Source organism: Heterodontus francisci, chromosome 4 (genome assembly GCF_036365525.1).
Source record: "Heterodontus francisci isolate sHetFra1 chromosome 4, sHetFra1.hap1, whole genome shotgun sequence".
NCBI lineage: Eukaryota > Metazoa > Chordata > Chondrichthyes > Heterodontiformes > Heterodontidae > Heterodontus > Heterodontus francisci.
In genome coordinates this window covers 1,628,179-1,652,225 of record NC_090374.1, presented here as the reverse complement: position 1 = coordinate 1,652,225, position 24,047 = coordinate 1,628,179, and the positions used below count along the sequence as shown (strand labels likewise).

At 41.8% G+C, this 24,047-nt stretch overlaps 1 protein-coding gene across 1 annotated transcript in view; it reads right to left on the bottom strand.

The window, feature by feature from the left end:
* The window catches only part of slc1a3a (solute carrier family 1 member 3a), a 687,310-nt gene that overhangs the window by 192,105 nt on the left and 471,158 nt on the right, over positions 1-24,047 (bottom strand). The window lies entirely within an intron of this gene.

Below are 24,047 nucleotides of genomic sequence, written 5' to 3'. Positions count from 1 at the left end.
ATTCAGGATGAAAAAGGGTCAGGTCCGATACAGCAATATAATCAGGACAGGGACATGAGTAGCTCCCTCACAGGAGGTGATAATGGCTGGACTTTATAGGAGTCACAGGCTCGGGTTTATTGTGGGGGTATTGGGGATTTTATAGTGTTACGACCGAGGCGGGAGGAGTGCAATGTCTTTTCTAGTTTCACTTCTCCACAGGTCGCAACATATATTTTAAATGTTTTCCCAGTTACTGATACAGTCAATCATAGACTCTACTCGCTATCCCTTTTCAAACACAGTCCACACCCCAAGTGAACGAAAACAATATTTCAGAAGCGAAACCAAACAGCACGTCAGAACCTCCTGACCCTCATAAATTGTGACATGTCACTTCTCTGTAAACATCTTCCCCAGGTCACCAAGGTTTCTGTTGCTTATTGAACTGAAAACATGTGATTTCCAGTAAAAGGTTGTTTTCAATCATGACCTCTCAGTGACCTTTGTAAAAAATCATCTCCATGGAATCTTTTCAACAAAACAAAGTCCAGCATCTATCAAATCTTCAACCTTTCAAAAAAATGCATCCATTTCCACAATTTAAATAGGAATTTTGAAAAAATATTTAACAAAAAACAGAAGCACTTTCATAACAATATAAATAATAACAGATACCCAGGAGTGAGTTACAGACTGGAACCTAATCGAGGGGTTTACGGGGGTTTATATATAGAAAATAACAGATACCCAGGAGTGAGTTACAGACTGGAACCTAATCGAGGGGTTTACGGGGGTTTATATATAGAAAATAACAGATACCCAGGAGTGAGTTACAGACTGGAACCTAATCGAGGGGTTTACGGGGGTTTATATATAGAAAATAACAGATACCCAGGAGTGAGTTACAGACTGGAACCTAATCGAGGGGTTTACGGGGGTTTATATATAGAAAATAACTGATACCCAGGAGTGAGTTACAGACTGGAACCTAATCGAGGGGTTCGGGGGGGGTTTATATATAGAAAATAACAGATACCCAGGAGTGAGTTACAGACTGGAACCTAATCGAGGGGTTTACGGGGGTTTATATATAGAAAATAACATATACCCAGGAGTGAGTTACAGACTGGAACCTAATCGAGGGGTTTACGGGGGTTTATATATGGAAAATAACAGATACCCAGGAGTGAGTTACAGACTGGAACCTAATCGAGGGGTTTACGGGGGTTTATATATAGAAAATAACTGATACCCAGGAGTGAGTTACAGACTGGAACCTAATCGAGGGGTTCGGGGGGGGTTTATATATAGAAAATAACAGATACCCAGGAGTGAGTTACAGACTGGAACCTAATTTCCCGGCGGAGCAGCAGGAGAAGGTAGCGACTCTTCGGTGGGTGAGTGAAGGCATCAGGAGCTGTGTTTTAAAAGTAAGTACTTACTGTTTTACTTACTGTTTTCCTTGTCTTTGAGTTTCTTTTGGCGCCGGAGGAACCGGAAGCTGGTCGGCAGCGAGGACTCCTGGGTAGGTTTTTTCCTTAAAGGTGCGGAGCTCCGTGGACTCGGCCTCATTTCCCGGCGGAGCAGCAGGAGAAGGTAGCGACTCTTCGGTGGGTGAGTGAAGGCATCAGGAGCTGTGTTTTAAAAGTAAGTACTTACTGTTTTACTTACTGTTTTCCTTGTCTTTGAGTTTCTTTTGGCGCCGGAGGAACCGGAAGCTGGTCGGCAGCGAGGACTCCTGGGTAGGTTTTTTCCTTAAAGGTGCGGAGCTGAGTAAACCCGAACCACTACACATGTAGTGTCTCCCACCCATCCTCCTCCTCTAACCTAATAATAAGACCCTTTTTACCCTCCTCCTCTAACCAAAAAGGACTGAGCAGGTAAGCTATTTACTGTTTTTGTTAATATCTATAGTTGTACTTAACTAAGGGGTAATTGAATAAAAGAAATGGCAGCCAGTGTAGTGTATTGCTCCTCCTGCAGAATGTTCGAGGTGAGGGAAACCTCCGGTGGCCCTGCCGACTTCACCTGCTGGAAGTGCATCCGTCTCCAGCTCCTATCAGACCGTGTTAGGGAATTGGAGCTGGAGCTGGATGAACTGAGGATCATTCGGGAAGCTGAGGGGTTGATAGATAGAAGCTACACGGAGGTCGTTACTCCACAAATCAAAGGCAGCTGGGTAACAGTTAGAGGTGGGAAGAGGTCAGTGCAGGGATCTCCTGTGGTCGTTCCCCTCAACAACAAGTATACAGTTTTAGATACTGTTGGGGGGGACGGCCTATCGGGGGCAGGCTGCAGTGACCGGGCCTCTGGCACGGGGTCCTGCACTGTGGCTCAGAAGGGAAGGAGGGAGAATGGGAGAGCACTAGTCATCGGGGACTCGATGGTGAGGAGTACGGACAGGCGGTTCTGTGGGCGCAGGCGAGACGCACGGATGGTTTGTTGCCTCCCTGGTGCCAGGGTCCGTGATGTTTGTGATCGCGTCTTCAGGATCCTTAAAGGGGAGGGGGAGCAGCCAGAGGTCGTGGTGCACATTGGCACCAACGACGTAGGAAGGAAGGGTGGCACAGATGTTAGAAGTGAGTTTAGGGAGTTAGGCTGGAAGCTGAAAGCTCGGACGGACAGAGTTGTTATCTCTGGTTTGTTGCCGGCGCCACGTGATAGTGAGGCTAGGAATAGGGAGAGAGCACAGCTGAACACGTGGCTGCAGGAATGGTGTAGGAGGGAGGGCTTCCAGTTCTTGGATAATTGGACTGCATTCTGGGGAAGATGGGACCTGTTCAAACAGGACGGGCTGCATCTGAACCAGAGGGGCACCAATATCCTGGGAGGGAGGTTTGCTAGTACTGTTCGGGAGGGTTTAAACTAGTTTGGGAGGGGGATGGGAACCGGACTTGTAATCCAGGGACCAGTGGGTCCACTCAGAAAGACAAAGAGTGTAGTGAGGTATTGGGGAAGGTAGCACTGTCACAGAGGACAGATGGGCATGGAGAAGGGTTAAAGTGCGTATACTTCAACGCAAGAAGCATCAGGAATAAGGTGAGTGAATTGAAGGCGTGGATGGGCACTTGGGACTACGATGTTGTGGCCATCACTGAAACGTGGATAGGTGAGGGGGAGGAATGGTTTTTGGAGGTACCTGGTTATAGATGTTTTCATAAGATTAGGAATGGTGGTAAAAGAGGTGGGGGGGTGGCATTGTTAGTTAGAAATAGTGTAACAACTGCTGAAAGAATTTTCGAGGAGGATCTGCCGACTGAGGCACTGTGGGTTGAGGTCAGGAACAGGAAAGGAGCAGTCACCTTGATGGGAGTTTTCTATAGGCCCCCCAATAGCAGCAGGGAGGTGGAAGAGCAGATTGGGAAACAGATTTTGGAAAGGAGCAGAAGTCACAGGGTAGTAATTATGGGGGATTTCAACTTCCCAAATATTGATTGGCAACTCTTTAGATCGAATAGTTTGGATGGGGTAGTGTTTGTGCAGTATGTCCAGGAAGCTTTTCTGACTCAGTATGTAGACTGCCCGACCAGAGGGGAGGCAATATTGGATTTGGTACTAGGTAATGAACCAGGGCAAGTGATAGAGCTGTTGGTGGGCGAGCACTTTGGAGATAGTGATCACAATTCTGTAGCATTCACTGTGGTAATGGAGAGGGATAGGTATGTGCAACAGGGCAAGGTTTACAATTGGGGGAAGGGTAGATATGATGCTGTCAGGCAGGAACTGAGGAGCATAAGTTGGGAGCATATGCTGGCAGGGAAGGGCACGGTCGAAATGTGGAACTTTTTCAAGGAGCAGATAGTAGGGGCCATTGATAAGCATGTCCCTGTCAGACAGGGAAGGGATGGTCATGTGAGGGAACCGTGGTTGACAAGAGAGGTTGAGAGTCTTGTTAGGAAGAAGAAGGATGCGTATATAAAGTTGAGGAAAAAGGGCACAGGCATAGCTCTGGAGGGATACAAGATGGCCAGGAAGGATCTGAAGAAAGGGATTAGGAGAGCTAAGAGAGGGCATGAAAAATGCTTGGCGGGTAGGATAAAAGAAAACCCCAAGGCCTTTTACGCGTATGTCAGAAATATGAGGATGACTAGGGGGACCGTAGGTCCGGTCAAGGACAATAGCGGGAGACTGTGTGTTGAGCCGGAAGAGATAAGTGAGGTTTTGAATGAGTACTTCTCTTCGGTATTTACGAATGAGAAGGGGTGTATTACTGAAGAGGACGGTGGGAAGCAGACTGGTAAGCTCGAGGAAGTGCTCGTTAGGAGGGAAGATGTGTTGGGGTTTTTGAATAACTTGAAGATAGACAAGTCTCCCGGGCCTGACGGGGTATATCCAAGGATGTTATGGGAAGCAAGGGATGAAATTGCAGAGCCGCTGGCAATGATCTTTTCATCTTCTCTGCTGACGGGGGTGGTACCAGGTGATTGGAGGGTGGCAAATGTTGTGCCCCTGTTCAAGAAAGGGAATAGGAACAACCCTGGGAATTACAGGCCAGTTAGTCTTACTTCGGTGGTAGGCAAGTTGATGGAAAAGGTGCTGAGGGATAGGATTTCTGAGCATCTGGAAAGACACTGCTTGATTCGGGACAGTCAGCACGGTTTTGTGAGGGGTAGGTCTTGCCTCACAAGCCTGATTGAATTCTTTGAGCAGGTGACCAAGCAAGTGGATGAGGGTAAACCAGTGGATGTGGTGTACATGGATTTTAGTAAGGCATTTGATAAGGTCCCCCATGGTAGACTTATGGAGAAAGTCAGGAGGCATGGGATAGTGGGGAATGTGGCCAGTTGGATTAAGAATTGGCTAACTGATAGAAGGCAGAGAGTGGTCTTAGATGGTAAATACTCAGCCTGGAGCCCAGTTACCAGTGGCGTGCCGCAGGGATCAGTTCTGGGTCCTCTCCTGTTTGTGATTTTTATTAACGACTTGGATGAGGAAGTCGAAGGGTGGGTCAGTAAATTTGCAGATGATACAAAGGTTGGTGGAGTTGTGGATACCGAGGAGGGCTATTGTCGTCTGCAAAGGGACTTGGATAGGTTGCAGTGCTGGGCTGAAAAGTGGCAGATGGAGTTTAACCCTGAAAAGTGTGAGGTCGTCCATTTTGGAAGGACAAACATGAATGCAAAATACTGGGTTAACGGTAGGGTTCTTGGGCATGTGGAGGAGCAGAGAGACCTTGGGGTCTATGTGCATAGATCATTGAAAGTTGCAACTCAAGTGGATAGGGCTGTGAAGAAGGCATATGGGGTGTTAGCGTTCATTAGCAGAGGTATTGAATTTAAGAGCCGTGAGGTGATGATGCAGCTGTACAGGACCTTGGTAAGGCCTCATTTGGAGTACTGTGTGCAGTTCTGGTCGCCTCATTTTAGGAAGGATGTGGAAGCCTTGGAGAGGGTGCAGAGGAGATTTACCAGGATGTTGCCTGGAATGGAGAATAAGTCTTACGAGGAAAGGCTGAACATTCTAGGCCTCTTCTCATTAGAACGGAGAAGGATGAGGGGTGACATGATAGAGGTTTATAAGATGATCAGGGGAATAGATAGGGTAGACAGTCAGAAACTTTTTCCCCGGGTGGAGCAAAGCGTTACAAGGGGTCATAAATTTAAGGTGAAGGGTGGGAGATATAAGGGGGATGTCAGGGGAAGGTTCTTTACCCAGAGAGTGGTCGAGGCATGGAATGCCTTGCCCGGGGAAGTTGTTGAGTCAGAAACTTTAGGGACTTTCAAAAGGCTTTTGGATAGGTATATGGATAAAGGAGAATGATGGGGTATAGATTAAATTGTCCTTGACAGAGGACAAAGGATCGGCACAACATTGTGGGCCGAAGGGCCTGTTCTGTGCTGTATGTTCTATGTTCTATGTTCTATGTTCTAATCGAGGGGTTTACGGGGGTTTATATATAGAAAATAACATATACCCAGGAGTGAGTTACAGACCGGAACCTAATCGAGAGGTTCGGAAGGGGTTTATATATAGAAAATAACAGATACCCAGGAGTGAGTTACAGACTGGAACCTAATCGAGGGGTTTACGGGGGTTTATATATAGAAAATAACAGATACCCAGGAGTGAGTTACAGACTGGAACCTAATCGAGGGGTTTACGGGGGTTTATATATAGAAAATAACAGATACCCAGGAGTGAGTTACAGACTGGAACCTAATCGAGGGGTTTACGGGGGTTTATATATAGAAAATAACAGATACCCAGGAGTGAGTTACAGACTGGAACCTAATCGAGGGGTTTACGGGGGTTTATATGTAGAAAATAACAGATACCCAGGAGTGAGTTACAGACTGGAACCTAATCGAGGGGTTTACGGGGGTTTATATATAGAAAATAACTGATACCCAGGAGTGAGTTACAGACTGGAACCTAATCGAGGGGTTCGGGGGGGGTTTATATATAGAAAATAACAGATACCCAGGAGTGAGTTACAGACTGGAACCTAATCGAGGGGTTTACGGGGGTTTATATATAGAAAATAACATATACCCAGGAGTGAGTTACAGACTGGAACCTAATCGAGGGGTTTACAGGGGTTTATATATAGAAAATAACAGATACCCAGGAGTGAGTTACAGACTGGAATCTAATCGAGGGGTTTACGGGGGTTTATATATGGAAAATAACAGATACCCAGGAGTGAGTTACAGACTGGAACCTAATCGAGGGGTTTACGGGGGTTTATATATAGAAAATAACAGATACCCAGGAGTGAGTTACAGACTGGAACCTAATCGAGGGGTTCGGGGGGGGGGTTTATATATAGAAAATAACAGATACCCAGGAGTGAGTTACAGACTGGAACCTAATCGAGGGGTTTACGGGGGTTTATATATAGAAAATAACAGATACCCAGGAGTGAGTTACAGACTGGAACCTAATCGAGGGGTTTACGGGGGTTTATATATAGAAAATAACAGATACCCAGGAGTGAGTTACAGACTGGAACCTAATCGAGGGGTTTGGGGGGGGGGGGGGGGGTTTATATATAGAAAATAACAGATACCCGGGAGTGAGTTACAGACTGGAATCTAATCGAGGGGTTCGGGGGGTTTATATATAGAATAACAGATACCCGGGAGTGAGTTACAGACTGGAACCTAATCGAGGGGTTCGGGGGGTTTATATATAGAATAACAGATACCCAGGAGTGAGTTACAGACTGGAACCTAATCGAGGGGTTTACGGGGGTTTATATATAGAAAATAACAGATACCCAGGAGTGAGTTACAGACTGGAACCTAATCGAGGGGTTCGGGGGGGGTTTATATATAGAAAATAACAGATACCCGGGAGTGAGTTACAGTCTGGAACCTAATCGAGGGGGGTCAGGGGTTTATATATAGAAAAACAGATACCCGGGAGTGAGTTACAGACTGGAATCTAATTGAGTCAGGAGGGCTAAAAGGGGTCATAAAAAGTCATTGGCAAACAGGATTAAGGATAATCCCAAGGCTTTTTATACATATATAAAGAGCAAGAGGGTAACTAGGGAAAGGGTTGGCCCACTCAAGGACAGAGAAGGGAATCTATGTGTGGAGCCAGAGGAAATGGGCAAGGTACTAAATGAGTACTTTGCATCAGTATTCACCAAAGAGAAGGACTTGGTGGATGATGAGCCTGGGGAAGGGAATGTAGATAGTCTCAGTCATCTCATTATGAAAAAGGAGGTGGTGTTGGGTGTCTTGCAAAGCATTAAGGTAGATAAGTCCCCAGGGCCTGATGGGATCTACCCCAGAATACTGAGGGAGGCAAGGGAAGAAATTGCTGGGGCCTTGACAGAAATCCTTGCATCCTCATTGGCTACAGGTGAGGTCCCAGAGGACTGGAGAATAGCCAATGTTGTTCCTTTGTTTAAGAAGGGTAGCAAGGATAATCCAAGAAATTATAGGCCGGTGAGCCTTAGGTCAGTGGTCGGGAAATTATTAGAGAGGATTCTTCGGGACAGGATTTACTCCCATTTGGAAACAAATGAACTTATTAGCGAGAGGCAGCATGGTTTTGTGAAGGGGAGGTCGTGTCTTACTAATTTGATTGAGTATTTTGAGCAAGCGACAAAGATGATTGATGAAGGAAGGGCAGTGGATGTTATCTATATGGACTTCAGTAAAGCCTTTGATAAGGTCCCTCATGGCAGACTGGTACAAAAGGTGAAGTCACACGGGATCAGAGGTGAGCTGGCAAGATGGATACAGAACTGGCTCTGTCATGGAAGACAGAGGGTAGCAGTGGAAGGGTGCTTTTCTGAATGGAGGGATGTGACTAGTGGTGTTCCGCAGGGATCAGTGCTGGGACCTTTGCTGTTTGTAGTATATATAAATGATTTGGAGGAAAATGTAGCTGGTCTGATTAGTAAGTTTGCGGACGACACAAAGGTTGGTGGAGTTGCGGATAGTGATGAGGATTGTCAGAGGATACAGCAGGATATAGATCGGTTGGAGACTTGGGCGGAGAAATGGCAGATGGAGTTTAATTCAGACAAATGTGAGGTAATGCATTTTGGAAGGTCTAATGCAGGTGGGAGGTATACAGTAAATGGCAGAACCCTTAGGAATATTGACAGGCAGAGAGATCTGGGCGTACAGATCCACAGGTCACTGAAAGTGGCAACGCAGGTGGATAAGGTAGTCAAGAAGGCATACGGCATGCTTGCCTTCATCGGTCGGGGCATAGAGTATAAAAATTGGCAAGTCATGTTGCAGCTGTACAGAACCTTAGTTAGGCCACACTTAGAATATTGCGTTCAATTCTGGTCGCCACACTACCAGAAGGACGTGGAGGCTTTGGGGAGGGTACAGAGGAGGTTTACCAGGATGTTGCCTGGTCTGGAGGGCATTAGCTATGAGGAGAGGTTGGATAAACTCGGATTGTTTTCATTGGAACGACAGAGGTGGAGGGGCGACATGATAGAGGTTTACAAAGTTATGAGCGGCATGGACCGAGTGGATAGTCAGAAGCTTTTACCCAGGGTGGAAGAGTCAGTTACTAGCGGACATAGGTTTAAGGTGCGAGGGGCAAAGTTTAGAGGGGATGTGCGAGGCAAGTTCTTTACACAGAGGGTGGTGAGTGCCTGGAACTTGCTGCCGGGGGAGGTGGTGGAAGCAGGTACGATAGCGACGTTTAAGAGGCATCTTGAGAAATACATGAATAGGATGGGAATAGAGGGATACGGTCCCCGGAAGAGCAGAAGGTTTTAGTTTAGGCAGGCATCAAGTCGGCGCAGGCTTGGACGGCCGAATGGCCTGTTCCTGTGCTGTACTGTTCTTTGTTCTTTGAGGACTTCGGTGGGGTTTATATATAGAATAACAGATACCCGGGAATGAGTTACAGACTGGAATCTAATCGAGAAGGTTGGGGGTTTATATATCGAAAATAACAGATACCCGGGATTGAGTTACAGACTGGAATCTAATCGAGGGGTTCGGGGGGTTTATATATAGAACAACAGATACCCGGGAGTGAGTTACAGACTGGAATCTAATCGAGGGGGTCGGGGTGGTTTATATATAGAATATCAGATACCCGGGAGTGAGTTACAGACTGGAATCTAATCGAGGGGGTCAGGGTTTTATATATAGAATAACAGATACCTGGGAATTTAGTTTAGTTTAGTTTAGTTTAGAGATACAGCACTGAAACAGGCCCTTCGGCCCACCGAGTCTGTGCCGACCATCAACCACCCATTTATACTAATCCTACACTAATTCCATATTCCTACCACATCCCCACCTGTCCCTATATTTCCCTACCACCTACCTATACTAGAGGCAATTTATAATGGCCAATTAACCTATCGACCTGCAAGTCTTTGGCATGTGGGAGGAAACCGGAGCATCCGGAGGAAACCCACGCAGACACAGGGAGAACTTGCAAATTCCACACAGGCAGTACCCAAAATTGAACCTGGGTCGCTGGAGCTGTGAGGCTGCGGTGCTAACCACTGCGCCACTGTGAGTTACAGACTGGAATCTAATCGAGAGGGTTGGGGGTTTATATATGGAAAATAACAGATACCCGGGACTGAGTTGCAGACTGGAATCTAATCGAGAGGGTTGGGGGTTTATATATAGAAAATATCAGATACACGGGAGTGAGTTACAGACTGGAAACTAATCTTGGGGTTCGGGGTGGTTTATATATAGAATAACAGATACCCGGGAGTGAGTTACAGACTGGAATCTAATCTTGGGGTTCGGGGTGGTTTATATATAGAATAACAGATACCCGGGAGTGAGTTACAGACTGGAATCTAATCTTGGGGTTCGGGGTGGTTTATATATAGAATAACAGATACCCGGGAGTGAGTTACAGACTGGAATCTAATCGAGGGGTTCGGGGTGGTTTATATATAGAATAACAGATACACGGGAGTGAGTTACAGACTGGAATCTAATCTTGGGGTTCGGGGTGGTTTATATATAGAATAACAGATACCCGGGAGTGAGTTACAGACTGGAATCTAATCGAGGTTCGGGGTGGTTTATATATAGAATAACAGATACCCGGGAGTGAGTTACAGACTGGAATCTAATCGAGGGGTTCGGAGGGTTTATATATAGAATAACAGATATCTGGGAGTGAGTTACAGACTGGAATCTAATCGAGGGGTTCGGGGGGGTTTATATATAGAATAACAGATATCCTGGAGTGAGTTACAGACTGGAATCTAATCTTGGGGTTCGGGGTGGTTTATATATAGAATAACAGATATCCGGGAGTGAGTTACAGACTGGAATCTCATTAAGGGGTTCTGTGGGGTTTATATCAAGAATAACAGATACCCGGGAGTGAGTTACAGACTGGAATCTAATTGAGGGGTTCGGGCGATTTACATTTTAAACTCGCCACCATCCAGGACAAAGCAGCCCACTTTATTGGCATCCCATCCTCTACCTTCAACATTCACTCCCTCCACCACCAACGCACAGTGAGATGTGGGCGACGCTGGCCAGGCCAGCATTTATTGCCCATCCCTAATTACCCATGAGAAGGTGGTGGTGAGCTGCCTTCTTGAACCGCTGCAGTCCATGTGGGGTAGGTACACCCACAGTGCTGTTCGGAAGGGAGTTCCAGGATTTTGACCCAGCGACAGTGAAGGAATGGCGATATAGTTCCAAGTCAGGATGGTGTGTGACTTGGAGGGGAACTTGCAGGTGGTGGTGTTTCCATGCAGCTGTCGCCCTTGTCCTTCTAGTTGGTAGAGGTCACGGGTTTGGAAGGTGCTGTCTAGGGAGTCTTGGTGCATTGCTGCATTGCATCTTGTAGATGGTACACACTGCTGTTAAACGGTGGAAGCAGCAAGCTATACGCAAACGCTGCACTGAGTGTGAAATAGGGAGTTTGGTAAGTGACAGCATTTTAAGGATAAATATCACTAAAGACTAGTTATTGTTTACATTTAGCAAAAAAACAGCCAATGTCTGTTCTGAAACACACTCCGATTCTATATCCTGTTTCTGTAACGCACTCTGATTCTATATCCTGTTTCTGAAACACACTCTGATTCTATATCCTGTTTCTGTAACGCACTCTGATTCTATATCCTGTTTCTGTAACGCACTCTGATTCTATATCCTGTTTCTGAAACACACTCTGATTCTATTATCCTGTTTCTGAAACGCACTCTGATTCTATATCCTGTTTCTGTAACGCACTCTGATTCTATATCCTGTTTCTGTAACGCACTCTGATTCTATATCCTGTTTCTGTAACGCACTCTGATTCTATATCCTGTTTCGGAAACACACTCTGATTCTATTATCCTGTTTCTGTAACACACTCTGATTCTATATCCTGTTTCTGAAACACACTCTGATTCTATATCCTGTTTCTGAAACACACTCTGATTCTATATCCTGTTTCTGTAACACACTCTGATTCTATATCCTGTTTCTGAAACACACTCTGATTCTATATCCTGTTTCTGAAACACACTCTGATTCTATATCCTGTTTCTGAAACACACTCTGATTCTATATCCTGTTTCTGAAACGCACTCTGATTCTATATCCTGTTTCTGAAACACACGCTGATTCTATATCCTGTTTCTGAAACACACTCTGATTCTATATCCTGTTTCTGAAACACACTCTGATTCTATATCCTGTTTCTGAAACACACTCTGATTCTATATCCTGTTTCTGTAACACAATCTGATTCTATATCCTGTTTCTGTTCCACACTCTGATTCTATATCCTGCTTCTGTAACACACTCTGATTCTATATCCTGTTTCTGAAACACACGCTGATTCTATATCCTGTTTCTGAAACACACTCTGATTCTATATCCTGTTTCTGTTCCACACTCTGATTCTATATCCTGTTTCTGTAACACACTCTGATTCTATATCCTGTTTCTGAAACACACGCTGATTCTATATCCTGTTTCTGAAACACACTCTGATTCTATATCCTGTTTCTGAAACACACTCTGATTCTATATCCTGTTTCTGTTCCACACTCTGATTCTATATCCTGTTTCTGAAACACACTCTGATTCTACATCCTGTTTCTGAAACACACTCTGATTCTATATCCTGTTTCTGAAACACACTCTGATTCTATATCCTGTTTCTGAAACACACTCTGATTCTATATCCTGTTTCTGAAACGCACTCTGATTCTATATCCTGTTTCTGAAACGCACGCTGATTCTATATCCTGTTTCTGAAACACACTCTGATTCTATATCCTGTTTCTGAAACACACTCTGATTCTATATCCTGTTTCTGAAACACACTCTGATTCTGTATCCTGTTTCTGTTCCACACTCTGATTCTATATCCTGTTTCTGAAACACACTCTGATTCTATATCCTGTTTCTGAAACACACTCTGATTCTATATCCTGTTTCTGAAACACACTCCGATTCTGTATCCTGTTTCTGTAACACACTCTGATTCTATATCCTGTTTCTGAAACACACTCCGATTCTGTATCCTGTTTCTGTAACACACTCTGATTCTATATCCTGTTTCTGTAACACACTCTGATTCTATATCCTGTTTCTGAAACACACTCTGATTCTATATCCTGTTTCTGAAACACACTCTGATTCTATATCCTGTTTCTGTAACGCACTCTGATTCTATATCCTGTTTCTGAAACACACTCCGATTCTATATCCTGTTTCTGTAACGCACTCCGATTCTATATCCTGTTTCTGAAACACACTCCGATTCTGTATCCTGTTTCTGTAACACACTCTGATTCTATATCCTGTTTCTGAAACACACTCTGATTCTATATCCTGTTTCTGAAACGCACGCTGATTCTATATCCTGTTTCTGAAACACACTCTGATTCTATATCCTGTTTCTGAAACACACTCTGATTCTATATCCTGTTTCTGAAACACACTCTGATTCTGTATCCTGTTTCTGTTCCACACTCTGATTCTATATCCTGTTTCTGAAACACACTCTGATTCTATATCCTGTTTCTGAAACACACTCTGATTCTATATCCTGTTTCTGAAACACACTCCGATTCTGTATCCTGTTTCTGTAACACACTCTGATTCTATATCCTGTTTCTGAAACACACTCCGATTCTGTATCCTGTTTCTGTAACACACTCTGATTCTATATCCTGTTTCTGTAACACACTCTGATTCTATATCCTGTTTCTGAAACACACTCTGATTCTATATCCTGTTTCTGAAACACACTCTGATTCTATATCCTGTTTCTGTAACGCACTCTGATTCTATATCCTGTTTCTGAAACACACTCCGATTCTATATCCTGTTTCTGTAACGCACTCCGATTCTATATCCTGTTTCTGAAACACACTCCGATTCTGTATCCTGTTTCTGTAACACACTCTGATTCTATATCCTGTTTCTGAAACACACTCTGATTCTATATCCTGTTTCTGTAACACACTCTGATTCTATATCCTGTTTCTGAAACACACTCTGATTCTATATCCTGTTTCTGTCACACACTCTGATTCTATATCCTGTTTCTGTAACACACTCTGATTCTATATCCTGTTTCTGTAACACATTCTGATTCTATTATCCTGTTTCTGAAACACACTCTGATTCTATATCCTGTTTCTGAAACACACTCTGATTCTATATCCTGTTTCTGAAACACACTCTGATTCTATATCCTGTTTCTGAAACACACTCTGATTCTATATCCTGTTTCTGTAACACAATCTGATTCTATATCCTGTTTCTGTTCCACACTCTGATTCTATATCCTGTTTCTGTAACACACTCTGATTCTATATCCTGTTTCTGAAACACACGCTGATTCTATATCCTGTTTCTGAAACACACTCTGATTCTATATCCTGTTTCTGTTCCACACTCTGATTCTATATCCTGTTTCTGTAACACACTCTGATTCTATATCCTGTTTCTGAAACACACGCTGATTCTATATCCTGTTTCTGAAACACACTCTGATTCTATATCCTGTTTCTGAAACACACTCTGATTCTATATCCTGTTTCTGTTCCACACTCTGATTCTATATCCTGTTTCTGAAACACACTCTGATTCTACATCCTGTTTCTGAAACACACTCTGATTCTATATCCTGTTTCTGAAACACACTCTGATTCTATATCCTGTTTCTGAAACACACTCTGATTCTATATCCTGTTTCTGAAACACACTCTGATTCTATATCCTGTTTCTGAAACGCACTCTGATTCTATATCCTGTTTCTGAAACGCACGCTGATTCTATATCCTGTTTCTGAAACACACTCTGATTCTATATCCTGTTTCTGAAACACACTCTGATTCTATATCCTGTTTCTGAAACACACTCTGATTCTGTATCCTGTTTCTGTTCCACACTCTGATTCTATATCCTGTTTCTGAAACACACTCTGATTCTATATCCTGTTTCTGAAACACACTCTGATTCTATATCCTGCTTCTGAAACACACTCCGATTCTGTATCCTGTTTCTGTAACACACTCTGATTCTATATCCTGTTTCTGAAACACACTCCGATTCTGTATCCTGTTTCTGTAACACACTCTGATTCTATATCCTGTTTCTGTAACACACTCTGATTCTATATCCTGTTTCTGAAACACACTCTGATTCTATATCCTGTTTCTGAAACACACTCTGATTCTATATCCTGTTTCTGTAACGCACTCTGATTCTATATCCTGTTTCTGAAACACACTCCGATTCTATATCCTGTTTCTGTAACGCACTCCGATTCTATATCCTGTTTCTGAAACACACTCCGATTCTGTATCCTGTTTCTGTAACACACTCTGATTCTATATCCTGTTTCTGAAACACACTCTGATTCTATATCCTGTTTCTGAAACGCACGCTGATTCTATATCCTGTTTCTGAAACACACTCTGATTCTATATCCTGTTTCTGAAACACACTCTGATTCTATATCCTGTTTCTGAAACACACTCTGATTCTGTATCCTGTTTCTGTTCCACACTCTGATTCTATATCCTGTTTCTGAAACACACTCTGATTCTATATCCTGTTTCTGAAACACACTCTGATTCTATATCCTGTTTCTGAAACACACTCCGATTCTGTATCCTGTTTCTGTAACACACTCTGATTCTATATCCTGTTTCTGAAACACACTCCGATTCTGTATCCTGTTTCTGTAACACACTCTGATTCTATATCCTGTTTCTGTAACACACTCTGATTCTATATCCTGTTTCTGAAACACACTCTGATTCTATATCCTGTTTCTGAAACACACTCTGATTCTATATCCTGTTTCTGTAACGCACTCTGATTCTATATCCTGTTTCTGAAACACACTCCGATTCTATATCCTGTTTCTGTAACGCACTCCGATTCTATATCCTGTTTCTGAAACACACTCCGATTCTGTATCCTGTTTCTGTAACACACTCTGATTCTATATCCTGTTTCTGAAACACACTCTGATTCTATATCCTGTTTCTGAAACACACTCTGATTCTATATCCTGTTTCTGTAACACACTCTGATTCTATATCCTGTTTCTGAAACACACTCTGATTCTATATCCTGTTTCTGTCACACACTCTGATTCTATATCCTGTTTCTGTAACACACTCTGATTCTATATCCTGTTTCTGTAACACACTCTGATTCTATATCCTGTTTCTGAAACACACTCTGATTCTATATCCTGTTTCTGCAACACACTCTGATTCTATATCCTGTTTCTGAAACACACTCTGATTCTATATCCTGTTTCTGAAACACACTCTGATTCTATATCCTGTTTCTGTAACACACTCTGATTCTATATCCTGTTTCTGAAACACACTCTGATTCTATATCCTGTTTCTGTAACACACTCTGATTCTATATCCTGTTTCTGAAACACACTCTGATTCTATATCCTGTTTCTGTAACACACTCTGATTCTATATCCTGTTTCTGTAACACACTCTGATTCTATATCCTGTTTCTGAAACACACTCTGATTCTATATCCTGTTTCTGAAACGCACTCTGATTCTATATCCTGTTTCTGAAACACACTCTGATTCTATATCCTGTTTCTGTAACGCACTCTGATTCTATATCCTGTTTCTGAAATGCACTCTGATTCTATATCCTGTTTCTGAAACACACTCTGATTCTATATCCTGTTTCTGAAATGCACTCTGATTCTATATCCTGTTTCTGAAACGCACTCTGATTCTATATCCTGTTTCTGAAACGCACTCTGATTCTATATCCTGTTCCTGAAATGCACTCTGATTCTATATCCTGTTTCTGAAACACACTCTGATTCTATATCCTGTTTCTGAAACACACTCTGATTCTATATCCTGTTTCTGAAATGCACTCTGATTCTATATCCTGTTTCTGAAACACACTCTGATTCTATATCCTGTTTCTGAAACACACTCTGATTCTATATCCTGTTTCTGAAATGCACTCTGATTCTATATCCTGTTTCTGAAACACACTCTGATTCTATATCCTGTTTCTGAAACACACTCTGATTCTATATCCTGTTTCTGAAACACACTCTGATTCTATGTCCTGTTTCTGAAACACACTCTGATTCTATATCCTGTTTCTGAAACACACTCTGATTCTATATCCTGTTTCTGAAATGCACTCTGATTCTATATCCTGTTTCTGAAACACACTCTGATTCTATATCCTGTTTCTGAAATGCACTCTGATTCTATATCCTGTTTCTGAAACACACTCTGATTCTATATCCTGTTTCTGAAACACACTCTGATTCTATATCCTGTTTCTGAAACACACTCTGATTCTATGTCCTGTTTCTGAAACACACTCTGATTCTATATCCTGTTTCTGAAATGCACTCTGATTCTATATCCTGTTTCTGAAACACACTCTGATTCTATATCCTGTTTCTGAAACACACTCTGATTCTATATCCTGTTTCTGAAACACACTCTGATTCTATGTCCTGTTTCTGAAACACACTCTGATTCTATATCCTGTTTCTGTAACACACTCTGATTCTATATCCTGTTTCTGAAACACACTCTGATTCTATATCCTGTTTCTGAAAAACACTCTGATTCTATATCCTGTCTCTGAAATGCACTCTGATTCTATATCCTGTTTCTGAAACACACTCTGATTCTATATCCTGTTTCTGAAACACACTCTGATTCTATATCCTGTTTCTGAAACACACTCTGATTCTATGTCCTGTTTCTGAAACACACTCTGATTCTATATCCTGTTTCTGAAACACACTCTGATTCTATATCCTGTTTCTGAAACACACTCTAATTCTATATCCTGTTTCTGAAATGCACTCTGATTCTATATCCTGTTTCTGAAACGCACTCTGATTCTATATCCTGTTTCTGAAACACACTCTGATTCCCTGTAACGCACTGTGATTCTATATCCTGTTTCTGTAACACACTCTGATTCTATATCCTGTTTCTGAAACACACTCTGATTCTATATCCTGTTTCTGTAACACACTCTGATTCTATATCCTGTTTCTGAAACACACTCTGATTCTATATCCTGTTTCTGTAACACACTCTGATTCTATATCCTGTTTCTGTAACACACTCTGATTCTATATCCTGTTTCTGAAACGCACTCTGATTCGATATCCTGTTCCTGAAACACACTCTGATTCTATATCCTGTTTCTGAAACACACTCTGATTCTATATCCTGTTTCTGAAACGCACTCTGATTCTATATCCTGTTTCTGAAACGCACTCTGATTCTATATCCTGTTTCTGAAACGCACTCTGATTCTGTATCCTGTTTCTGCAACGCACTCTGATTCTATATCCTGTTTCTGAAACGCACTCTGATTCTATATCCTGTTTCTGAAACGCACTCTGATTCTATATCCTGTTTCTGAAACACACTCTGATTCTATATCCTGTTTCTGAAACGCACTCTGATTCTATATCCTGTTTCTGTAACACACTCTGATTCTATATCCTGTTTCTGAAACGCACTCTGATTCTATATCCTGTTTCTGTAACACATTCTGATTCTATATCCTGTTTCTGTAACACACTCTGATTCTATATCCTGTTTCTGAAACGCACTCTGATTCTATATCCTGTTTCTGTAACACACTCTGATTCTATATCCTGTTTCTGAAACGCACTCTGATTCTATATCCTGTTTCTGTAACACATTCTGATTCTATATCCTGTTTCTGTAACACACTCTGATTCTATATCCTGTTTCTGAAACACACTCTGATTCTATATCCTGTTTCTGAAACGCACTCTGATTCTATATCCTGTTTCTGTAACACACTCTGATTCTATATCCTGTTTCTGAAACGCACTCTGATTCTATATCCTGTTTCTGTAACACATTCTGATTCTATATCCTGTTTCTGTAACACACTCTGATTCTATTATCCTGTTTCTGAAACACACTCTGATTCTATATCCTGTTTCTGTAACACACTCTGATTCTATATCCTGTTTCTGAAACACACTCTGATTCTATATCCTGTTTCTGAAACGCACTCTGATTCTATATCCTGTTTCTGAAACACACTCTGATTCTATATCCTGTTTCTGAAACGCACTCTGATTCTATATCCTGTTTCTGTAACACACTCTGATTCTATATCCTGTTTCTGAAACACACTCTGATTCTATATCCTGTTTCTGTAACACATTCTGATTCTATATCCTGTTTCTGAAACACACTCTGATTCAATATCCTGTTTCTGAAACGCACTCTGATTCTATATCCTGTTTCTGAAACACACTCTGATTCTATATCCTGTTTCTGAAATGCACTCTGATTCTATATCCTGTTTCTGAAAAGCACTCTGATTCTATATCCTGTTTCTGAAACACACTCTGATTCCCTGTAACGCACTGTGATTCTATATCCTGTTTCTGTAACACACTCTGATTCTATATCCTGTTTCTGAAACACACTCTGATTCTATATCCTGTTTCTGAAACGCACTCTGATTCTATATCCTGTTTCTGAAACACACTCTGATTCTATATCCTGTTTCTGTAACACACTCTGATTCTATATCCTGTTTCTGAAACGCACTCTGATTCTATATCCTGTTTCTGTAACACACTCTGATTCTATATCCTGTTTCTGAAACACACTCTGATTCTATATCCTGTTTCTGAAACGCACTCTGATTCTATATCCTGTTTCTGAAACACACTCTGATTCTATATCCTGTTTCTGAAACGCACTCTGATTCTGTATCCTGTTTCTGTAACACACTCTGATTCTATATCCTGTTTCTGTAACACACTCTGATTCTATATCCTGTTTCTGAAACACACTCTGATTCTATATCCTGTTTCTGTAACACACTCTGATTCTATATCCTGTTTCTGAAACACACTCTGATTCTATATCCTGTTTCTGTAACACACTCTGATTCTATATCCTGTTTCTGAAACGCACTCTGATTCTATATCCTGTTCCTGAAACACACTCTGATTCTATATCCTGTTTCTGTAACACACTCTGATTCTATATCCTGTTTCTGTAACACACTCTGATTCTATATCCTGTTTCTGAAACGCACTCTGATTCTATATCCTGTTCCTGAAACACACTCTGATTCTATATCCTGTTTCTGAAACACACTCTGATTCTATATCCTGTTTCTGAAACGCACTCTGATTCTATATCCTGTTCCTGAAACACACTCTGATTCTATATCCTGTTCCTGACACGCACTGTGATTCTATGTCCTGTTTCTGTAACGCACTCTGATTCTATATCCTGTTTCTGAAACGCACTCTGATTCTATATCCTGTTCCTGAAACACACTCTGATTCTATATCCTGTTCCTGACACGCATTGTGATTCTATGTCCTGTTTCTGTAACGCACTCTGATTCTATATCCTGTTCCTGAAACACACTCTGATTCTACATCCTGTTCCTGACACGCACTGTGATTCTATATCCTGTTTCTGAAACGCACTCTGATTCCCTGTAACGCACTGTGATTCTATATACTTTTACTGTAACACACTCTGATTCTATGTCCTGTTCCTGACACGCACTCTGATTCTATGTCCTGTTTCTGAAATGCACTCTGATTCTATGTCCTGTTCCTGACACGCACTCTGATTCTATATCCTGTTTCTGTAACACACTCTGATTCTATATCCTGTTCCTGAAACACACTCTGATTCTATATCCTGTTTCTGAAACACACTCTGATTCTATATCCTGTTTCTGAAACGCACTCTGATTCGATGTCCTGTTTCTGTAACGCACTCTGATTCTATATCCTGTTTCTGTAACGCACTCTGATTCCCTGTAACGCACTGTGATTCTATATACTTTTACTGTAACGCACTCTGATTCTATGTCCTGTTTCTGTAACGCACTCTGATTCCCTGTAACGCACTCTGATTCTATATACTTTTACTGTAACACACTCTGATTCTATATCCTGTTTCTGAAACGCACTCTGATTCTATATCCTGTTTCTGAAACACACTCTGATTCTATATCCTGTTCCTGACACGCACTCTGATTCTATATCCTGTTTCTGTAACACACTCTGATTCTATATCCGGTTTCTGAAACGCACTCTGATTCTATATCCTGTTCCTGAAACACACTCTGATTCTATATCCTGTTTCTGAAACACACTCTGATTCTATATCCTGATTCTGAAACACACTCTGATTCTATATCCTGTTTCTGTAACACACTCTGATTCTATATCCTGTTTCTGAAACGCACTCTGATTCTATATCCTGTTTCTGTAACGCACTCTGATTCCCTGTAACGCACTGTGATTCTATATACTTTTACTGTAACGCACTCTGATTCTATGTCCTGTTTCTGTAACGCACTCTGATTCTATATCCTGTTTCTGAAACACACTCTGATTCTATATCCTGTTTCTGTAACGCACTCTGATTCCCTGTAACGCACTGTGATTCTATATACTTTTACTGTAACGCACTCTGATTCTATGTCCTGTTTCTGTAACGCACTCTGATTCCCTGTAACGCACTCTGATTCTATATCCTGTTTCTGAAACACACTCTGATTCTATATCCTGTTCCTGACACGCACTGTGATTCTATGTCCTGTTTCTGTAACGCACTATGATTCCCTGTAACGCACTGTGATTCTATGTCCTGTTCCTGACACGCACTCTGATTCTATATCCTGTTTCTGTAACACACTCTGATTCTATATCCTGTTTCTGAAACGCACTCTGATTCTATATCCTGTTCCTGAAACACACTCTGATTCTATATCCTGTTTCTGAAACACACTCTGATTCTATATCCTGTTTCTGAAACACACTCTGATTCTATATCCTGTTTCTGAAACACACTCTGATTCTATATCCTGTTCCTGACACGCACTGTGATTCTATGTCCTGTTTCTGTAACGCACTCTGATTCTATATCCTGTTCCTGACACGCACTCTGATTCTATATCCTGTTCCTGACACGCACTCTGATTCTATATCCTGTTTCTGAAACACACTCTGATTCTATATCCTGTTTCTGAAACGCACTCTGATTCTATATCCTGTTTCTGAAACGCACTCTGATTCTATGTCCTGTTTCTGAAACACACTCTGATTCTATATCCTGTTTCTGAAACACACTCTGATTCTATATCCTGTTTCTGAAACGCACTCTGATTCTATATCCTGTTCCTGACACGCACTCTGATTCTATATCCTGTTCCTGACACGCACTCTGATTCTATATCCTGTTTCTGTAACACACTCTGATTCTATATCCTGTTTCTGAAACGCACTCTGATTCTATATCCGATTTCTGAAACACACTCTGATTCTATATCCTGTTTCTGTAACGCACTCTGATTCCCTGTAACGCACTGTGATTCTATATACTTTTACTGTAACGCACTCTGATTCTATGTCCTGTTTCTGTAACGCACTCTGATTCCCTGTAACGCACTCTGATTCTATATACTTTTACTGTAACACACTCTGATTCTATATCCTGTTTCTGAAACGCACTCTGATTCTATATCCTGTTTCTGAAACACACTCTGATTCTATATCCTGTTCCTGACACGCACTCTGATTCTATATCCTGTTTCTGTAACACACTCTGATTCTATATCCTGTTTCTGAAACGCACTCTGATTCTATATCCTGTTCCTGAAACACACTCTGATTCTATATCCTGTTTCTGAAACACACTCTGATTCTATATCCTGATTCTGAAACACACTCTGATTCTATATCCTGTTTCTGTAACGCACTCTGATTCCCTGTAACGCACTGTGATTCTATATACTTTTACTGTAACGCACTCTGATTCTATGTCCTGTTTCTGTAACGCACTCTGATTCTATATCCTGTTTCTGAAACACACTCTGATTCTATATCCTGTTTCTGTAACGCACTCTGATTCCCTGTAACGCACTGTGATTCTATATACTTTTACTGTAACGCACTCTGATTCTATGTCCTGTTTCTGTAACGCACTCTGATTCCCTGTAACGCACTCTGATTCTATATCCTGTTTCTGAAACACACTCTGATTCTATATCCTGTTCCTGACACGCACTGTGATTCTATGTCCTGTTTCTGTAACGCACTATGATTCCCTGTAACGCACTGTGATTCTATGTCCTGTTCCTGACACGCACTCTGATTCTATATCCTGTTTCTGTAACACACTCTGATTCTATATCCTGTTTCTGAAACGCACTCTGATTCTATATCCTGTTCCTGAAACACACTCTGATTCTATATCCTGTTTCTGAAACACACTCTGATTCTATATCCTGTTTCTGAAACACACTCTGATTCTATATCCTGTTCCTGAAACACACTCTGATTCTATATCCTGTTCCTGACACGCACTGTGATTCTATGTCCTGTTTCTGTAACGCACTCTGATTCTATATCCTGTTCCTGACACGCACTCTGATTCTATATCCTGTTCCTGACACGCACTCTGATTCTATATCCTGTTTCTGAAACGCACTCTGATTCTATGTCCTGTTTCTAGAAACACACTCTGATTCTATATCCTGTTTCTGAAACACACTCTGATTCTATATCCTGTTTCTGAAACACACTCTGATTCTATGTCCTGTTTCTGAAACGCACTCTGATTCTATATCCTGTTCCTGACACGCACTCTGATTCTATATCCTGTTCCTGACACGCACTCTGATTCTATATCCTGTTTCTGTAACACACTCTGATTCTATATCCTGTTTCTGAAACGCACTCTGATTCTATATCCTGTTCCTGACACGCACTCTGATTCTATATCCTGTTTCTGAAACACACTCTGATTCTATATCCTGTTTCTGTAACGCACTCTGATTCCCTGTAACGCACTGTGATTCTATATACTTTTACTGTAACACACTCGGATTCTATGTCCTGTTTCTGAAATGCACTCTGATTCTATATCCTGTTTCTGTAACGCACTCTGATTCTATATCCTGTTTCTGAAATGCACTCTGATTCTATATCCTGTTTCTGAAACACACTCTGATTCTATATCCTGTTTCTGAAATGCACTCTGATTCTATATCCTGTTTCTGTAACGCACTCTGATTCTATATCCTGTTTCTGAAATGCACTCTGATTCTATATCCTGTTCCTGAC